General features: G+C 47.7%; 1 protein-coding gene across 1 annotated transcript in view; it reads right to left on the minus strand.

Annotated features, from left to right (window-relative positions):
• The window catches only part of EPB41L1 (erythrocyte membrane protein band 4.1 like 1), a 117,341-nt gene extending 109,400 nt beyond the window's left edge, over positions 1-7,941 (minus strand). Inside the window, exon 1 of the mRNA XM_016148356.2 lies at positions 7,796-7,941. The gene's annotated coding sequence lies outside the window, so the exon portion shown is untranslated. The remainder of the gene's footprint in view (positions 1-7,795) is intronic.
• Between the last annotated feature and the right edge of the window lie 9,412 nt (positions 7,942-17,353).

Consider the following 17,353-nt stretch of genomic DNA (forward strand, 5'->3'; position numbering starts at 1 on the left):
CCAGTCACCTCAACAGGAAACCTGTTCAAATGGGCTGATTCCAGGGCCCTACCACGGGCCTCACCTTCCCAGAGAGCAGCTGAGTTTGAATCTTTGGGGTGAGTCCCAGAAGAGAGGATTTTTTAGCAAGCTCTTCTCTGCTGCTCTTGGGGGAGTAAAGTTTAAGAAGCCCTGCCTTAGGGAACCCTCAGAGGTAAGGGGGTGTGCTGAGCACGTTCCTTTTAGCTGTTTTCACATATAGAATTTCCATTTCCTTGCCTACGAAGAGAGGACTCTCCCTAAAAGTTTTAAAGCCACTGCTCACTAATCAAGGTCCTTTCTGGTTGGGCCAACTACTCAAGCTGACCATGGCTGTGGCCATGGTGGGAGTGGGTGGAGGGCCGGCAAGCCTACCACAGCTGCCCGATTCTGAGACTGGTAGCCCTGCCTGGGAGGGAGTCAGGACTCCTGAGCTAAACTTGAGAGAGGAGGCTTCTAATCAACCCCAACCTCAAGGCTCCTTTCCTCTCTACAGACTCACTCTGGTCCTCAGCCAGCTCTGGTTTCCTTCTTTTTTTCTTTCTAGCACAACTGCACTCCTGAGCCTGGGTCTCCTGGCTCCAGCCTCTGCCTCCCTCTGCCTTGCCCCATCACTGAGCCTGAAAGAGGATCTCCAAGCCCTCAAGCTCCCAAGCACTCTTCTGAGGAGACAAAACTATTACTCTCTGTAGATGATAAGCTTATTTAACTGGAAGACTCAAGATGATCTATGAAAAACTGAGGTGGCCAGTAATAAAATAACATTTACGAAGAAAGTTAAATGTCATCAGACCAGCCCTGTCGCCTGCCCCAGCTGCAGTGTCTCTCCCACAGGTGGGCAGCTCGCCGGAACCAGATGGGCTCAGAGCCTTGGCCAGCCCTGCGGCTGACTCCGAAGGAAGGCCAGTCTCTGAGGTGGTGATAGCACAGGCCTGGGAGACAGGAGGCCTGGATTAGATACCCTGCTCTCTAAGCCAAGAATTTGTTCTCCGAATCTGAGCACATCCCTCTGTGGACCCCCTGACGTTCTCATAGGCCCCACCCAGGGCAGTATAGGAAAGACTCAAGAGCACCTGCTAACTTTAGATGGATCTAGATGTCAATCCCAGCTGTGCTGCCTGGTGGCTAAGGACTGGGTATTCCTGGGTGAGTTACTTAGCCTCCTTTAATAAAATGGGGATTGTAATCTCTGCCTCCCTGCATAGGTGCAAGGATTAAAAGACATAGGCATGAAAAGTGCTTAGCACGGGGCCCAGCACATGGTAAGCCAATAACCGTAAGCAGTTGTTTATCAGTCAGCGGCGTGAGCCTCTGATGAGGAAGCCTAGGCTTTCTGATTCCTAGGTGGCCCTAGGAAACCCCGAAAACACCCACCTCAACTCGGTCCAGAGGCTTTATCTTTAGAACTTTAATCTGGACAGAAGATGGGGAGAGGGAAGGGCGAAAGGCAGGAAAAGGGAGTGAGAGAAAACCGAGAAGAGGAACAAGGAGGATCAAAGAAAAATTAAGGGGTAAGAAAGGACCTGGGTCCTCCAACTTGGGGAAAGGGAGATGACTTCCGGGAAACTGTCAAGACAGAAAAAGCCTTCTCTCCCTTCCAGAACCTTCCCTAGGCGCGCCAAGGCAAGGCTTAGACGGACACCCACCACTGAGAGCACTGCCCTGGCTGTCAGCAGGGATACTGAAGCCTTGGGTTACCTCCAGGCTCTGCATCCCCAAGCTGTCCAGGGTGGCCTCCTCCATCTGGAGCAGGCAGAGGGGGCCTCAGCCAGGCTGAGAACAAAACCACCTGCCCATCCAGCCTGTAGAGGCCCTGCCTGCTCACTGAGGACTCAAGGACCCTCTTGCTGGGAATTCTGATCCTGACTCAGCAGGCCTCTTCCCCTCTGGGTCCCAACCTCCAGGCCCAGTGCAGAGCCCTCTCCAGGCCTCTCTACCTGCCCCAAGCTCCTGTTTCTGAGGCTAAAGTTGCACGTTGCGGGGAAAGCACTGGCAGACTGTAAACAGAAACCACAGACAAGGTGTTCCAATTGCTACTGACGAACTGGGTGGCTTTTGGGGTGCCGTTTCTCTCAGAGCACGTGTCTCTCCTCTGGTGAATGAGGGCAATGGAGGGCAAGGGCCGTCTCTGAGGTTCTTCCAATTCTAACGGCAATGATGCTTCTAAAAGATATCTCTGAGCACAAGGACAAAGAGGACTTGCCTCAGAGAGAAGTGGGCTGGGCTAGGCCCTGCTGAGAAGGCAGTAGATGTGGCAATGGCCAAGGGTTATGATGATGATGAGAATTATAATTAAAAATTACAGCAACAAACTCTTAAGCACTTGACAAAGGGCTTTCTCATTATCCCCCAGGATTCACAATCTGGTGAGAGAGGTAGAGGTGGATGATGATTATTTACTTTTGGCAGATGAGGAAAGTAAAACAAGATCAAAGCGGCTTGTCCCAGCTACTAAGTGCAGAGAAAGGGGAGCCAAAGAGGATGTAATAAATATTGCGTGCCTACTGTGTGCCACCTCACTAGGCTTGCTCCTGTTATCTTGACTGAGGCTCACCATCACAACACAGCATTGTAGGTGCTGCTGTTCTCATGTCATAGAAGAGGAAACTGAGGCTAAGAAAAAATAACTGCTTTACTCGAAGGCTCATGGCTGTTCCATTGCAAAGCCTGGATTTGAACCTGGGCTTGTGGGATTCCAAGATCTGAACTCTTTCATCTTCCTGTATGTACCAGGTTGAACGGTGTCCTCTCCCGACCCAATTCATGTCTATCTGAAACTTCAAAGTGTGGTTTTATTTGGAAATAGAGTCTTTGCAGATGTAATTAGTTAAAATAAAATGAGGTCATACTGGATTGGGGTGGATCCAAATCCAATATGACTGGTGTCTTTATAAGACGAAGAGATAACACAGAGAGACTCACAGGGAGAAAGGGGAAAGAGCCATGTAGCAACAGAGGCAGATGCAGCTGCAAGATAAGGAGAAGCAAGGATTGCTGGCAACCACCAGAAGCTAGGAGAGAGGTGCGGAACAGACTTCCCCACCTGGAGCCTTCAGAAGGAACCAACCGTGCCAATACCTTGATTTCTGGCTTTTAGCTCCAGAACTGTGAGAGATATAGCTCTACGTTTTTAAGCCACCCAGATTGTGGTATTTCGTTAAGTAGCCCTAGGAAATTCATACACTCTTTGACATCATTAGTAGCAGACCTGGGACTCAAATCCTAATTTTCAGATTCTACTCATTAGCCTTGGAGATTAATAGGGGGTCCGGGGCCTGTGAGAAGTCATGCTCATCTGTCCTTCACCTCCCTGGCCGAGGCTGGCCTGAATCCATCCACTGTGCTTCTTCCATATTCTAGGTCTCTATCCATCACTGGGCCCTTCCATGAGTGCAAACAAGCACCCTCTGAACCCAGCCTCCTCACCAACAATCCTCCCCCTCCACCCAGGCCATCCTCTAAGGCCACCTGGAGAGCTGTGTTTTTGAAATGCAAATCTGATTCTTCCAAGCTAATCCTCTTCCCTTGTTCCCCACCACCTGTAGGTCTCAGGTCAAGATTTTCAACCTGTGACAGATCTGGCCCCAACCTTCTTCTCAGGCCTTACCTCCAGCCACTCACCCTACTCATCTCTACCACTCAACACCTTCTGCCGCAACCATATGGAACTGGTTTGGAGTTCCCCTAACAAGCCATAGTGCCTTTGCACGTGCTGCTCCAGCTACCTGGAAGATCGAATCCAGCCCAAACACCATCTTTCTCCATGAAGCTTTTCTTCCACGAACAACCACACCTTAGCACCTTGTACATTGTACATCTTTACACGTCTGCCCCTAAGTCCAGCCTGTGAACACTGTTATATTCATTTCTATTTCTGTAGGCTTTGAGTTGGCAAAAGGCATTTGAAAATGTTGAATTGAATTGTGGTCTGGCCATAATAGTAATAGTTGCTAACATTTACCAAATGTTTATTCTGTGCTCAGCACTGTGCAAAGCATTCCATGTATCTTACCTCATTTCGTGCTCAAAACAATCCTACAAAACAGATATTCTCATTGGTCCTATTTTACAGGCAAGGAAATGAAGATATGAAACGCTTACCCAAAAGACTCTAGAGCCAGTGCTAGTAACCAATACGAGGTATACAGCCCATCTTAATACCCTCCTTTTACAAAAGAGGAAACAGCAAGAAAGGGAAAGTGACTTGCCCAGTCAATAACAAGGCGTGGACTCCAATCTGGAGATTTCTTACTCAATGCTCTTCCTCTTCTCATTCTTGCAAGATCCTAATTTAGGAGGACACAGAAAATAAACTAGGCTGTGTCTCCTGAAGAGCTTTCTCCTGCCTCCCCTAGAGCAGAGCCCAGCATGGGCCTGGGGCACAGTGGGGGCTCAAATTCATGACCAGGAGATGCAGCAATAAAAAAGATAAATCTACTTCAAAAAAATGTCTGAGGCCTGCTTAGATATTACAATGTCAGGACAGGAGAGGAAATTGGGTATCACTTAGTACCATCTCTCATTTTATAAAGTTATCTATTCAAGAAATTTATTGAACACCAATCATAAAAGCCAGACACTGAGTAGGAGCACTAGGAAGAATGATAAGCAAGCTCCTGCCCAGATGGTATTTGCAATTCAGTGAGGAGAGACAAACAACTATCAAGTTCATGTATAATTACAAATTCTCATAAGTACTATGAAATACGGAGAGCTCTAAGCACGTATAACAGAAAAAACTGACAGCCTAGGGAGTTGGTGAAGGTCCCCCACTGCAAGAAAGTGACTTGAGCTGAAATCTGATGAATGGGAGTTAACCAAGATAAGAAGCTCGGTAAGAGTCTGCTAGACAAAGGGAACAGCATGTGCGAAATCCCAGAGGCAAAAGAGCTCCGACTGCCTGAGTGAGCTAAAAGAATGCCAGAGTGGCTGGCTTCCAGAGAGGTGGGCAGGGACTCCCTCCTACAGGTCTTGTATCTTGTAGTCAAGGTAAAGAGTGCAGAAACTGAGCAGAATGGGAAACCCCTTGTTCAGAACCGGGCCCGGAGTGGATGCTGTCAATGAGTCATTGCATCGTTCAGTGAAGGAGTGATTTGTCCAAGATCACAAGGAAGACTTGGGATTTGAAACCAGAACCACTATCTGCCAGGCTAGGGCTGCAGATTGCTTCAGGTACGTGTGTAGGAGGGAACAGGAGAGGCTTTGCAGGTGTTTCGACCTATCGGAGGTTCTGGCTCCCTGTCTGCACTTTTCTTGAGGTCTACAGTGCATCAGAATCACCAGTGTTTGTTAAAATACAGACTGCTGGGCTCCACCCCCAAAGTTATTGATTTAGTAAGTCTGGCGAGAGGCCCAAGAATCTGCATTTCTAACAAGATCCCAGGTGACCCTGCTGCTGGTAGAGTGACCACGCTTTGAGAACCACTGCTCTAGACTAGAATATATGGGGGCTAGGGAGAATTGTGAGTGGAGACCATGGGCAGGATCCTAGCAGACTAGAAAGGTAGATACCTGAATCGGTAACAATGAGACAAACTCTAGCACTCTGACAAAAGGAAGGGGCTTCAAGGTTCCAGAATCCAGCCTACTAGCCACTCAGCCAGGGAAACTGAGGCTTAGGGGGTTCAGACTCTGACATAAGGGAAGCTAATAAAAATGTGTTGAGTGAATAGGTGAACACATAAAGAGTTCGACTTAAGTTAAAAGGAGACCCCTAGACCAGATTTCAGGGCTCCTGAGCCTTTCCTATCCTGGGAAAGGAATTCAGACAAGGGGACAGCAAGCTCAGCTTTTCCCAGCTCTGCTGCCTTGGGCAGGGAAACATTTTAAGAATTGCAGAAATCTGCTGTTGGCCTCCAATCCTGTCATCCATCCACCCTCCTTCCTCTCACACTCCCGGCTCCCTCCCTTTACACTCCAAATCCTGTGTACTTTATCCTGGCAAGGCAGGCAGCAGAGGGGGAGGTGAAGTTATGGGGAAAAAGAACTGGAAGTGGAAGAATTCTTGCACTTGGACATACTTCTTCCAAAACAACGCATTCCTCCTGTAAATCTGTTTCTTCTTTATCCTTGTAGCCAGTCATACCCTAACCTACCTACATTTCAGTACCAGCATCTGAAACCCACAAAGGCAGGGCAAAATATCCAAACTACTTTTTCGCCCAGTTTTTCTAAAAGAGCGTAGCCCTAGACAAAATTTTTCTGTCCTTTTCCAATTGGCAGCAAGATACCACTTCTCTTGCAAACTCACATTCACAGTCTCAATAAAATATAATCAGCTATTTGTACATAAAAACAAATATACCAGAACTTATGAAAATACATATACCTCAAGACATACATCACTCACTGTTCACTGATAAAACTTAAGTATGCACCTAAATGCACAAGAAATACACATGGAGGACACACACATGCACATAGATTACAGATCTAGAAATGCATGCACTGCACCAATAATTGGGGAAAGGGGTACAGACACACCTGAGACCTCTCTCAAAGTAAAGGTCTCCTGAGGGGGGAGTGGTTGCGGGGAGGGACTGGCCCTTTAAGAGACTGTTTCTCCATCCTCCTTTCAGGGCGCCTAAGATGTGAGCCTACTCTCAGTGCAGGGGTGAGGGTGGGAGTGCAGCTGACCTGGCCAGGCCCGGTCTGGCTCTGGACGACAGTCCCAGCGCCGCGACAGGAAATGGATCCCTAAAATGACTGGGTCACCAGCCCGGGGAACGATGTCGCCGCTGCTGCCACCACCACCCCACACCCACACCCACACCCACAAACCTCCCTACACGCCCGGCTTCAGGCAGGACACGCCCTCCACTCTAGCTGGGCCGGGTACCTGGGCTCCGCTGTCAGCCCAGCTCCCTCAGGCCCCCGGGGTGTGGCCGCCCACCTGCCAGCAGGGCGCCTCTGCCCCGCGGAGACACTCCCGTCGCTGCCCCCGCCCACTGCCCCGGCCAGGTGCCCGGCTCCTGGCGACAGCAGCGCCTCGGCCACCGCCCCCACCCCTTCCTCCCGGCAGTGCAGAGACAAAGCCGCGCACACGCACACCGGGGCTACGCGGGGCTACGCGAGTGCACACCCGCCCTCGCACGCGCACACACGGGGAGTCACATTGGCTCTCACACGGCGACACACACACACACACACACACACACACACACACACACCCCGCCTCAGGCTCCAGCCACAAGGGAAGCCGGTGGCACACACCCTCATCCAGATGTACACTCAGCTACACATCGGACACACCCTCTCATAGACATTCACAGACTGACACACGCAGACACACGCACCCTCACCCAGAAACACACACACCGCCCAGTCCAGTCGCACGAAGACATACAGGGCACGGACCCTCACACACTCACACACAGAAGCAAACCCGGCGCACACACGCACGCGCGCACACACCGAGCATCCACTTGCACAGCCCCACGGGCACTCGCGCGCTCACGCCCAACACACACCCATCTACGTGGACCCCGACACACACCCGCGCCAGTATGGAGTCGAACGAACCGAGGCCCGGGTTTCCCAGCTCGGGCGCCCGCCCGGGGTCCCGATGGTGTCCGGCCCCCGGAGCCTGCCCGCCGGTCTGTCAGTGCTCGAGGACCAGGGACCGAGCCCGGAGCCCTCGGTGATCGACCTCGCGCCCCACCCCCCGCCACACACTCACACGCACACACTCACACACACGCACACACGCGCGCGCGCGCGCGCGCTCGCACGCAGCGGGGTCCTGGGGGCCCGGGGCAGGGCGGCGCAGACGGCTAACCTGGCGGCGGCGACGCGGCTTCCGGGCGCTGTCGGTCCTGGGTCCGTGCGTCCGGCGGCAGCCCTGGCCGGCTCCGAGGCGCGCTCGAGCTGCGCACAAACGCCCCGCTTGCTCGCTCGCTGCCTCTCTCCCTCCCACGGCGCTCGGCCCCCTCCCCGCCCGCCCCCCCACGCCGGGCTCCCCCCGACTCCGCTCCGCCCCGGCCGGCTCCTCCAAGGCGGCGGCGGCGATCCCGGCCGCCCAGGCAGCTGCGGGCGGGCGAGCGAGTGGCAGCGGCGGCGAGCCGCGAGGAGCCGGGGCAGCGCCGGAGCCGCGCGTCGGGAGGAGCCGCGTCGCCCCGGGGAGGGGACGAGGGGAGGGGGCTAAGCCCCGCGAGCCCGCCCGGCGCTCCGGGCCCGCCGCCCGCTTCCCCACGTGGGCCCCGCGCCCGGCGCCTACCTGAGCCGCCGCGCAGCTCAGAGGCCGGGGGCGAGCGGCGGGGCAAAGAAGAGGAGACCCCACCCCGGGCCTCCTCGCCCTCCGGGGCCCAGCCGGGTGGGCTCGGGCCCCGCCCCCGCCTCCTCCCGGGTCCCCGCCAGCGTCGACCTCGGTTTTCTCTGGCGAGGACGCCTCGGCTCGCGGCCGGGTGCCCCGGGCTAACCCCGTGGCCCGGCGTCCAGCTCGCCGGCCTCCTCCACCTCTAGTCGGACCTGGCCGACGCCCACCAGCTTCCCAGCCGCCCTCCCATTGTTCCCGCGGCGGGAGCTCGCGGAAAACCGCGCCGCGCATTCCTGCCCCTCTCAGGTGGTAATACCTCTGGACTCTGCGGGCTCTCCAAGGGCTGGCCCCTGGCTCCTGGACCCTGACGCCCACCCTCCACAGGCGCAGGCACACTCAATGAAAAAGCCTTTCTAAATTTGCGTTATAACCACCACGGCCCTTACAGGCGCTCGTTCAGGAAGAGAGGAACTAATCCAAGTCCAGCGAGCCTCAGATAGTAGCAGGGAGAAGGTGGGGCACGGATTGGGTGTCCCCATTCCACAGATGAAGAAACAGAGGGAATTCCTGCCTCAGGGCTCCTGGAAAGTGCAGGGCCCTCCAAAGTGCAGGAAGTAATGAACCTGGTCTCCTTTGTTAGGCACCGAATAAAGCTCAGAGTGTCCTGCATTTTCAAGGGTTTTACTGGAAGTAAGGAGGTGGGAAAAAAAAAAAAAAGGCCTACTAAATGCAGGAGCTTTCATCTACTTTGTCCCACTTAGAACTGACCACAGTCCTATGTAGCGGCTGTGATTGTCCCCACTTTACAGATGAGAAACTTGTCTTAGGTCTCTCCACTAGGCAGCATAGAGCCAAGATAAAGCTCAACAATTATCGAAGTTCACTGCACTCCCCACTACCTTATAGGATACTAAGTGCCAAGCAAGCAGCTGAGAACATGAGAAATCTAGAAGGGGAGGCTTAAATTGGCCTCAAAGGACTTCCACAAACTAAGAGAGGACAAAACTGAAGAAGCTGAGGTCCCAAAGCAAGATTGCGCATGGATGTCAGGGGAAGGGGGAATTATAACTAATAAGAACTAATGATAACTAATGTGTTTGGAGCACTTACTATATTCCAGGCACTGATGTAAGAGCTTTATTGCACTAACCCATTTAATCCCGCAATAAATAACACTGTGGGCAAGAGGTTATTCTTATCACTACTTTAAACATTAAGAAACTGAAACACAAAGACGTTACATAGCTGGTAAAGTGGCAGAACCAGGATCCAAACCCAGGAAGCTGATTCTCAAGCCTGTATTTTTAACTACCACAGGCAAGACAGAAGCAGCCCTGAATTTGAGACACATTTGAATGATCAGAGCACCCACTACAGCAGGACTGTTTACTTGCTGTCTTCTGTCTCCTTGTATGTGCCTGGTGCCCAGCACACAAGGCCTGGGATGCAGCCTAGTGGGTTAAACTACAGCATGACTGCCACATGAGGCCGGAGTGCCACGTGCAAGGCTCTGCTGGGCACTTTTATCAGTGGTTTTAGATGAAGCAGAGGAAAGCATGAAACACTAATCAAATCTATAGCTGTCATGAAGTTGGGAAGGACAGCAAACACTCCGGAAACCAAAATTCATTTCCAAAAGATTGGCAGCTTTGAGGCCGAGCTGGAACTAACAAGATAAAGTGCCACACAGAATAAATGTAAACTCCTGTCTTTCTGTCCATACCAGAGTGATCCCTTAGAACTTCCCGTGATGCTGGAAAAGTCCTGAATCTGCATTGTCTAATATAGTAGCCATTGGTCTCCTGTGGCTATTGAGCACTTGAAATGCAGCTAATATAACTGAGAAACTAAAACTTTTGCTTAATTTCATTTTTAAGGACTTTAAATGTAAATTACCACATGAAGCCAGTGGCTGCCATATTGGACAGCATAGTTCCAAAAGATCAAGTGCTCAAAATACAGGCTAGAAAGAATCTAGATTACGAGCAGTTTCAGTGAAAATGACTTAAAGGTTTGAGTTGACTTCAACGACGCAATGTGGCTGAAAAAAAAAAGGAAGGGAGGGAGGCAAAGAGGAAAGGAAAAAAGGAAGGAAGATAGGAAAAAGTGAACATGATATGCTGTATCAACAGAAACCATGGGTCAGGCTTCTATGGTTAGCCTCTGCTAGAGGCTCTGTGCTGCCCTGGGCTGAGCACAGCTGGACCACAGGGTTCAGCTCTGGGCCCCACAATCTGAGAGGAACGCTGTCACAGTGGAGCAGGTCCAGAAGAGGAGACCAGAATGCTAAGGACCTGGATGCCATGCTATATGGCGAATGATTTAAACTGGCTGGAAAAGGGAAAGCACAGGAGGCTATAGCGAGTGTCTCCAAACATCTGAAGGCCTCGTCATACAGAAAGCGGATTTGATTTGTTTATTATTTAGATCTAATAAATAAAACAAAAAATTCTGTGAGCCCCTAAGCCATGCTCACTGAGGGTAGGATCCATGTCTAATTCCTCTTTCTGTTTTCCTCAGCACCTAGTCCACCCAGGACCCGGCCCCTATTAAACACTGACTACAAATTTGCTGACAAATGGATGTGAAAGAATTCCACTCAGCTCCAGGGGGTGGACTTCCGAGAGGACAGTTTCAGCTTACAGTAAAAGAACTGTCTAATAGTCAAAGCTATCTGAGAATGGAATGGACCACCTGGGGAGTGATGAGCTCCCTGCCAATGAATGTATTTAAAGAAAGATTGGTCTCCACTTAGAGGCCAAACCAGGAACCAGATGACCTTTCAAGTTGAAAAATGGGCTAGTTCTATTGTGAGGGGAAACAAGATTAAGGCTGTGCTTCCAGACAATTACCTGGCATTATGTATAGAACAAATTGATGTGGAGGGACCAGAGGCAGGGTGGACCAGTTAGGAACCACTGCAGAGGTCCAGCAATAAAAGAATAGGCTGGGTGGCAGTGAGAATGAAAAACCAAGGACAGTTTTGTGGCGACAGGAGCACTGCTATTGAGCAAGGAGTCAGGAGCTACAAGTTCTAGTCCTGCTTCTGCCAGTAACTTATTGTGTGGTCTCAGAGAAATCCCTTACCTTCTCTGCATTTCAGTTTCCCTATTGGTGAAATGCAGAATAATCTCCATGTCTCTTCTAATTCTGGGTTCTGCTTATAGGAGGGAGACTGTGAAGGATACCTAGGATAATGTATTAGACTTTATAAGCTTCAAAGTAACAATATCATGTTACTATTATTACAAAGGCAGCCTTCCTAGGACTTGGTGACTAGATTGGTAGGAGGGGACAAGAAGGAGAGGGAAAGAGCCTAACTTTCCCTAGAACTGGTTGCCTCCTTTAGCCAAATATGGGGTGTGGCTCAAAGGAATGAGGAAGCAGTTCATGGAGGTGACACACACAGAACACATTTGTCTTCACAGATGTTGGGGGAGGGGTAGAGAGGCTAGCTGACCCTCCCAAAAGATCAGAGGTCCTTGACCTGTACTCCCACCACTACATTTGTTTATTATTTAGACCTAATAAATAAAACAAAAAATTCTGTGAGCCCCTAAGCCATGCTCACTGAGGGAAGGATCCATGTCTAATTCCTCTTTCCCTCTCCTTTTAATGTTCACAAACGACACCTGGCGTTGTCCGTTCCTTAAGTAATAAGTATCATCATCTCACATGAAAATAGCCAATATCATTGAGCAGTATGTCCTAAGCCCTTTACTTACGGGATTTTTTTCACCCTGGGAGGTAGCTATAATTATTATCCCCATTTTCTAGACAAGAACACCATGGCTCATGGAAATGCACAATTTTCCCACAGTCACATAGCTTATGAGGGGGATTCCAATACAAGTCTGTGTTCTTTCAAGGCTGCATTCCCAAGGCTTCCGGCATTGTACTATGTATTTTTGCAACAACTTAGAGAGGAGGGCAAGATCAGTATGGTTTCTAATTTACCACTGGGGAAACCGAAGCTCAGAGAGGTCAAATCAAATCACTTGGACAATTTAGTAAAGTCTATCGATGTGCAGTTCAATGCTGTTTCCAGTTCTCTGTTGCTCTCCTATGACGTAGCAGGGCTTTTTCCTCCTTCCCCTCACCTTCCAGGGACTCCCCAGTCCTCCTCAGTCTGATGCCCAACCCACTTAAGAGAAGGACTTTTACTTTTTCTGGGACAGAGTAAGGAAAGGGTTTCTGAAGTTAAAAATTCATTTCCACCTCCCTCCCACCACCGCCACCATAAACACATACACCCCAGCCCAAGGCCTTGAGGTGAAGGTGCTAAAGGCTTACAGAGTGAGTCACAGGAAGCTGACCTGCCAGTCACAGGAGCACCAGGTGCTAAGCTTAGTTTAGAGGGGTGGATAAGTAGGCCAAAAGTCCTCATCCACAGGAGGACAGCCCAGTTGTACCTCATGCCTCCTACCTATTTCAATCTCAAATTCTGCAACTATTTAGGAAACACTGTGCAAGGTTTTGGGGGCAGAGAGGACACTTGACAAATAAGAGTGTGTCCCCACTCTCCAGAAGGAATAAGACAGTGAGTACAAAGTAATATATATGCTCAGAAGAATGACAGAGGCACATAGTGATTAATTCTGAGAAGGTCATGAAGGAGTTGAGATCAGAATGGAGTGAGTTGAGCATCCAAAAGCAACAGAGGGGCACTCCAGGCTGCAGGAAAGAACATGCAGAAGTCCTAAAGCTTAAATATATTTGGACTCCATTTAGCAGGCGATAGGGAGCCATGGAGTACACTATGGCTTTGGAGAAACACTGTCTGAGTTTGAATCTTGGCTCCATCTTTTCCCAGCTGTTTGACCTTGGGCAAGTTATTTAACCCCTGTGATAGAGCTATAATTCTCCATTATTTGCAATCCCCATTCCCAGTAAGTTTATACATTCCATCCAATTGCCATGTGACTTGAGTACCCTCCAGAGGAAGGAGTGTACTTCCCCAGCCCAGTGTTAGGCTTAAGCATATGACTGACTTTGGCCAATGAAATTTGGGCCAGAGAGAGATACGCCAGTTCTAAGCAGAAACCTGAGGTGCCATTGCATATTTCAGTCTAAAATCATACGCTTTTATCTCTGCCACTGGAATGGCATGTCCTGGACAGGGGCTATGCCTTCAGTCTGGATCCTGGCATGAAAAGACACCCGGAACAAAGCTACAGCTAATCTACAGCCATCCCACAGCAATTGATGTATAATATGAGGGGGGAAAAATTGTTGTTGTAAGCCATTGAGAGTTGAGGGTTGTTTATTATCACATCATAATTTAGCATAACTTAGTGATTTTAGTACTACCTACCTCATAGAACTGTTGCAAGGATTAAAAATTATCTCATGAAAAGTGTATAACCATTTCATCAGGGATTCGCATTATAAAATGATCACTCTGCCCACACATATATGGAAATTTGATATATGACAGAAATGACATTTGCAAAGGAGTAGCAAAGGATGGTGTAGTGGGTTGAATAGTATCCTCCCAAAGATGCATGTCTACCTAAAATCTCAGAATATGACCTTATTTGGACATAGGGTCTTTGTAGATATAATTAGTCAAGAATCTTCAGATTAACTCATCCTGGATGTTAGAATGGGCTCTACATCCAATGACTGGTGTCCTTGTAAGAAAAAGAGAACATGCACAGAGATACACAGAGAAGAAGGTAATGTAAAGATGGAGGCAAAGACTAGAATGATGTGTCTACAAGCCAGAGAACTCCAGGGATTACTGGCAACCACCAGAAGCTAGGAGAGAGGCATGGGACAGTTTCCCCTTCAGAGTCTTTGGCCAACACCTTGATTTTGGATTTCTGGTCTCCATAACTGTGACAGAATAAATTTCTGTTGTTTTAAGCCACTCAGTTTGTGGTAATTTGTTATGACAGCCCTAGGAAACTAATACAGATGGATTACTTTTAAAAATGATACTGAACAATCGTTTATTCATTTGGAAAAAAATAAAATTAGATTCCAACCTCATAGCACACAGAAAAATAACCTTCAGTTGGATTAAAGACCAAAATTCAAAAGCAAAACTTTGAAATCTTTCGAAGTAATTGAAGATCATCTTTAGAACCTCAGGGTAGGGAAGGATTCTTTCAATGAGACACAAAAATCACAAACTGTATTAGTCTGGGTTCTCCAGAAAAACAGAACCGATAGGATAACTACATAAATACATAGATTTATTATAAGGAATTGGCTCACGTGTTTATGGAGGTTGGGAAGTCCCAAGATCTGCAGCTGGCAAGCTAGAGATTCAGGAGAGCTGACGGTGTAAGCCAGTCCAGTTCTGAGTCCGATGGCAGGAAAAGACCTATGTCCGAACTGGAGGACGGGCAGTGAGCAAATTCTTCCTTACTCCACCTGTTTGTTCCATTCAGGCCTTCAAAGGATTGGATGAGGCCTGTTCACATTGGAGTAGACCATATGCTTTCATTCACCAATTCAAATGTTAATCTCACTCAGGAACACTCTCACAGACACACCTAAAATAATGCTTAACCAAATATCTTAGCACTCCATGGTCCTGTCAAATTGATGATTAAAATTAACCATCATGCAAATTCCAAAAAAATGAAAAGCACTGATAGAGTTAATTACATTAAGTGCAGAACTTCTGTGTCAAAAGATGCTATAAAGAAAGAAAAAAGAGAAGCTACTCCCTGGGAGAAAATCTCTGCAATGCTTTTGGCTGATGAAGTATGAGAATCTCAAATATATAAAGAAGTCATAACAATCTATATTGGAAAAATGCACAAAGAATATGAATAGGAAATTCACAGAAGAAATATTAATGGCTAATAAACATATGACAGTGCTCCACCTCACTGGTAATCAGGGAAACACAAATTAAAACCACAGAGAAATACCAGTTTAGTCAGCAAAGACAACATTTTACAATGCCAGATATTGCTGAAAATGTAGCAAACTGAATACTCTCACACTCTGATGGTGGAATTGTAACTTGGTGTATCTTTTAAAGAGAACTGTGGCTGTTGTAACAAATTACCACAAATGTGGTGACTTAAAGCAACATAACATTTATTCTCTTGCATTTCTGCAGGCCTGAAATCCTAAATCAGTATCACTGGGCCACATTCCTCCACAGGCTGTAGAGGAGAATCTGTCCCTTGTCTCTTCCAGCTTCTGGTGGCTGTTGGCATTCCTTGGCTTGTGATTGCATCACTCTAATCTCTGCCTCCATGGTCCCATTGCCTTCTTTTCTGTGATAGTAAAATCTCCTTCTGTCTTCCTCTTACAAGAATTCTATTTAGGGTCTGCCCTCCTAATCCAAAAGAACCTCTCCATTCCAAGATCCTTAATCACATCTGGAAAATACCATATAAATTAAGAGATTCCAGAGATAAGAACCTGATATCTTGGGTGGAGGGCAGTATAGATTGGCTAAAATACCTATAGTTACTTGTATCCTAATGTTCTTAGCAAAATTACTCACAATAAGCAAAAGATGGAAATGACCCAAGTGTCCAGCAATAGATGAATGGATAAACAAAATGTGTATATCCAAACAATGGAATATCATTCAACCATTAGAATGATGAAATTCTGATATATGCTACAACATGATGAGCCTTGAAAACAGACACAAAAGCCAGACACAAAAGGACAAATATTGTGGAATTTCACTTATATGAAGTCTCTAAAATAGACAAATTAATAGAGACAAAAAGTAGAAGGTTATCAGGAGCTGGGAGGGAGATAGTTATTGTTTAGCGGCTACAGAATTTCTGTTTGGGATAATGAAAAAGTTCTAGAAATAGTGATGATTATATAACATTGTGAATGGACTTAATGCCACTGAATTACAGTAAATTTTATGTCACGTATATTTTGCCACAATCAAAATAAGAATTTGTAATAATAAAATATAAGTGGAGGAAAAAGAAGGATGCATAATTATATTTTTTAGTTTATCCAAGAGTAATTATGACCAATTTCCTTCAGATATTCCAGGATTGCTGGATTCATTTAGGATTTGCCTATATCTTCCCACATATTTCTGATCACTTTGGGCATGGTACACTAATCGATCACATATTTGGCAGAGCAAAGAGCAAATGATGGGCAAATTTTTTTGGCGAAAAAAATGGAGGAGTCAAAATATCCTTGTATAGATGGGTTTAGATCCCATAGAGGATTTGTGTAGCTACTAAAAGCAGAAGAGAAGGAACCTGAGAACATTCTCATGAGGACACGATCAGCAGATATTGCAACAGGAGAGACTTAGAGATTAGCGATTGGGAGTCCTCTCATTACTGTAGAATGAGAGGATTGGTCCAGTAATTTCTAAGACCCCCTCCAGCTCTAACAGTACATAGCTCTGTTTCTAAAAAATAAATAGGAATTCACATTTGCCCGGTGCCTGTGGCTTGTGTGGCACTGTGCCAAGTACTTTTTTAGCTTTAGCTTATTCAACCCTCATAACAACTCTATGTGGTTGGTGTTACAACCCCTATTTTCAGACCAAGAAATAAGAGCTTAGATAACTTACATAACTTACTCAAAGTCCCAGAGTTAGGAGGTAGCACAGCTGAGGGCCAAGACCAGGATGTCTGACTCCAAAGTCTTATGTTCCCCACTAGGCCATGTGATAGATCTTTCTCTGTGGAGATACTTGGAGCAGGGAGAGTGTTGACTCTGGGGTTCAGGCTAGAGCCACCCCCTTGCTCAAAAGCAGGAGCCTGAAGCCACCTCTTAAGATCCCTTGGAGCTGCTTCTCTTTTTGTCAGGGAGGAGTCGATACTGTCACTGCCCAGAAGTTTGGCTAGAAACTGCCCAAGAAGTTTCAAAGATTGAACACTTTATAAGTGTCCAACTGCCCTTGGGAATCACTGGAGCACCCATTTTCAGGGGAGGTGTTTGCAGCCCTGGGAGAAGGAATAGGAACCCCTTTTGGTAGAGGCATGACTCTACGTCCTTTCCTGATCTAAAATGGGCAGAACAAAAAACAAACCAAGTTACAATGTAAAGCACATGAATGTGGGTGAAGAATCTTGTTTTGTTTTTTTAATTTTTAAAATTTTTATTATTTTTTAAAGAATC

Source organism: Rousettus aegyptiacus, unplaced genomic scaffold, assembly GCF_014176215.1.
Source record: "Rousettus aegyptiacus isolate mRouAeg1 unplaced genomic scaffold, mRouAeg1.p scaffold_m13_p_12, whole genome shotgun sequence".
In the NCBI taxonomy this organism is placed as follows: domain Eukaryota; kingdom Metazoa; phylum Chordata; class Mammalia; order Chiroptera; family Pteropodidae; genus Rousettus; species Rousettus aegyptiacus.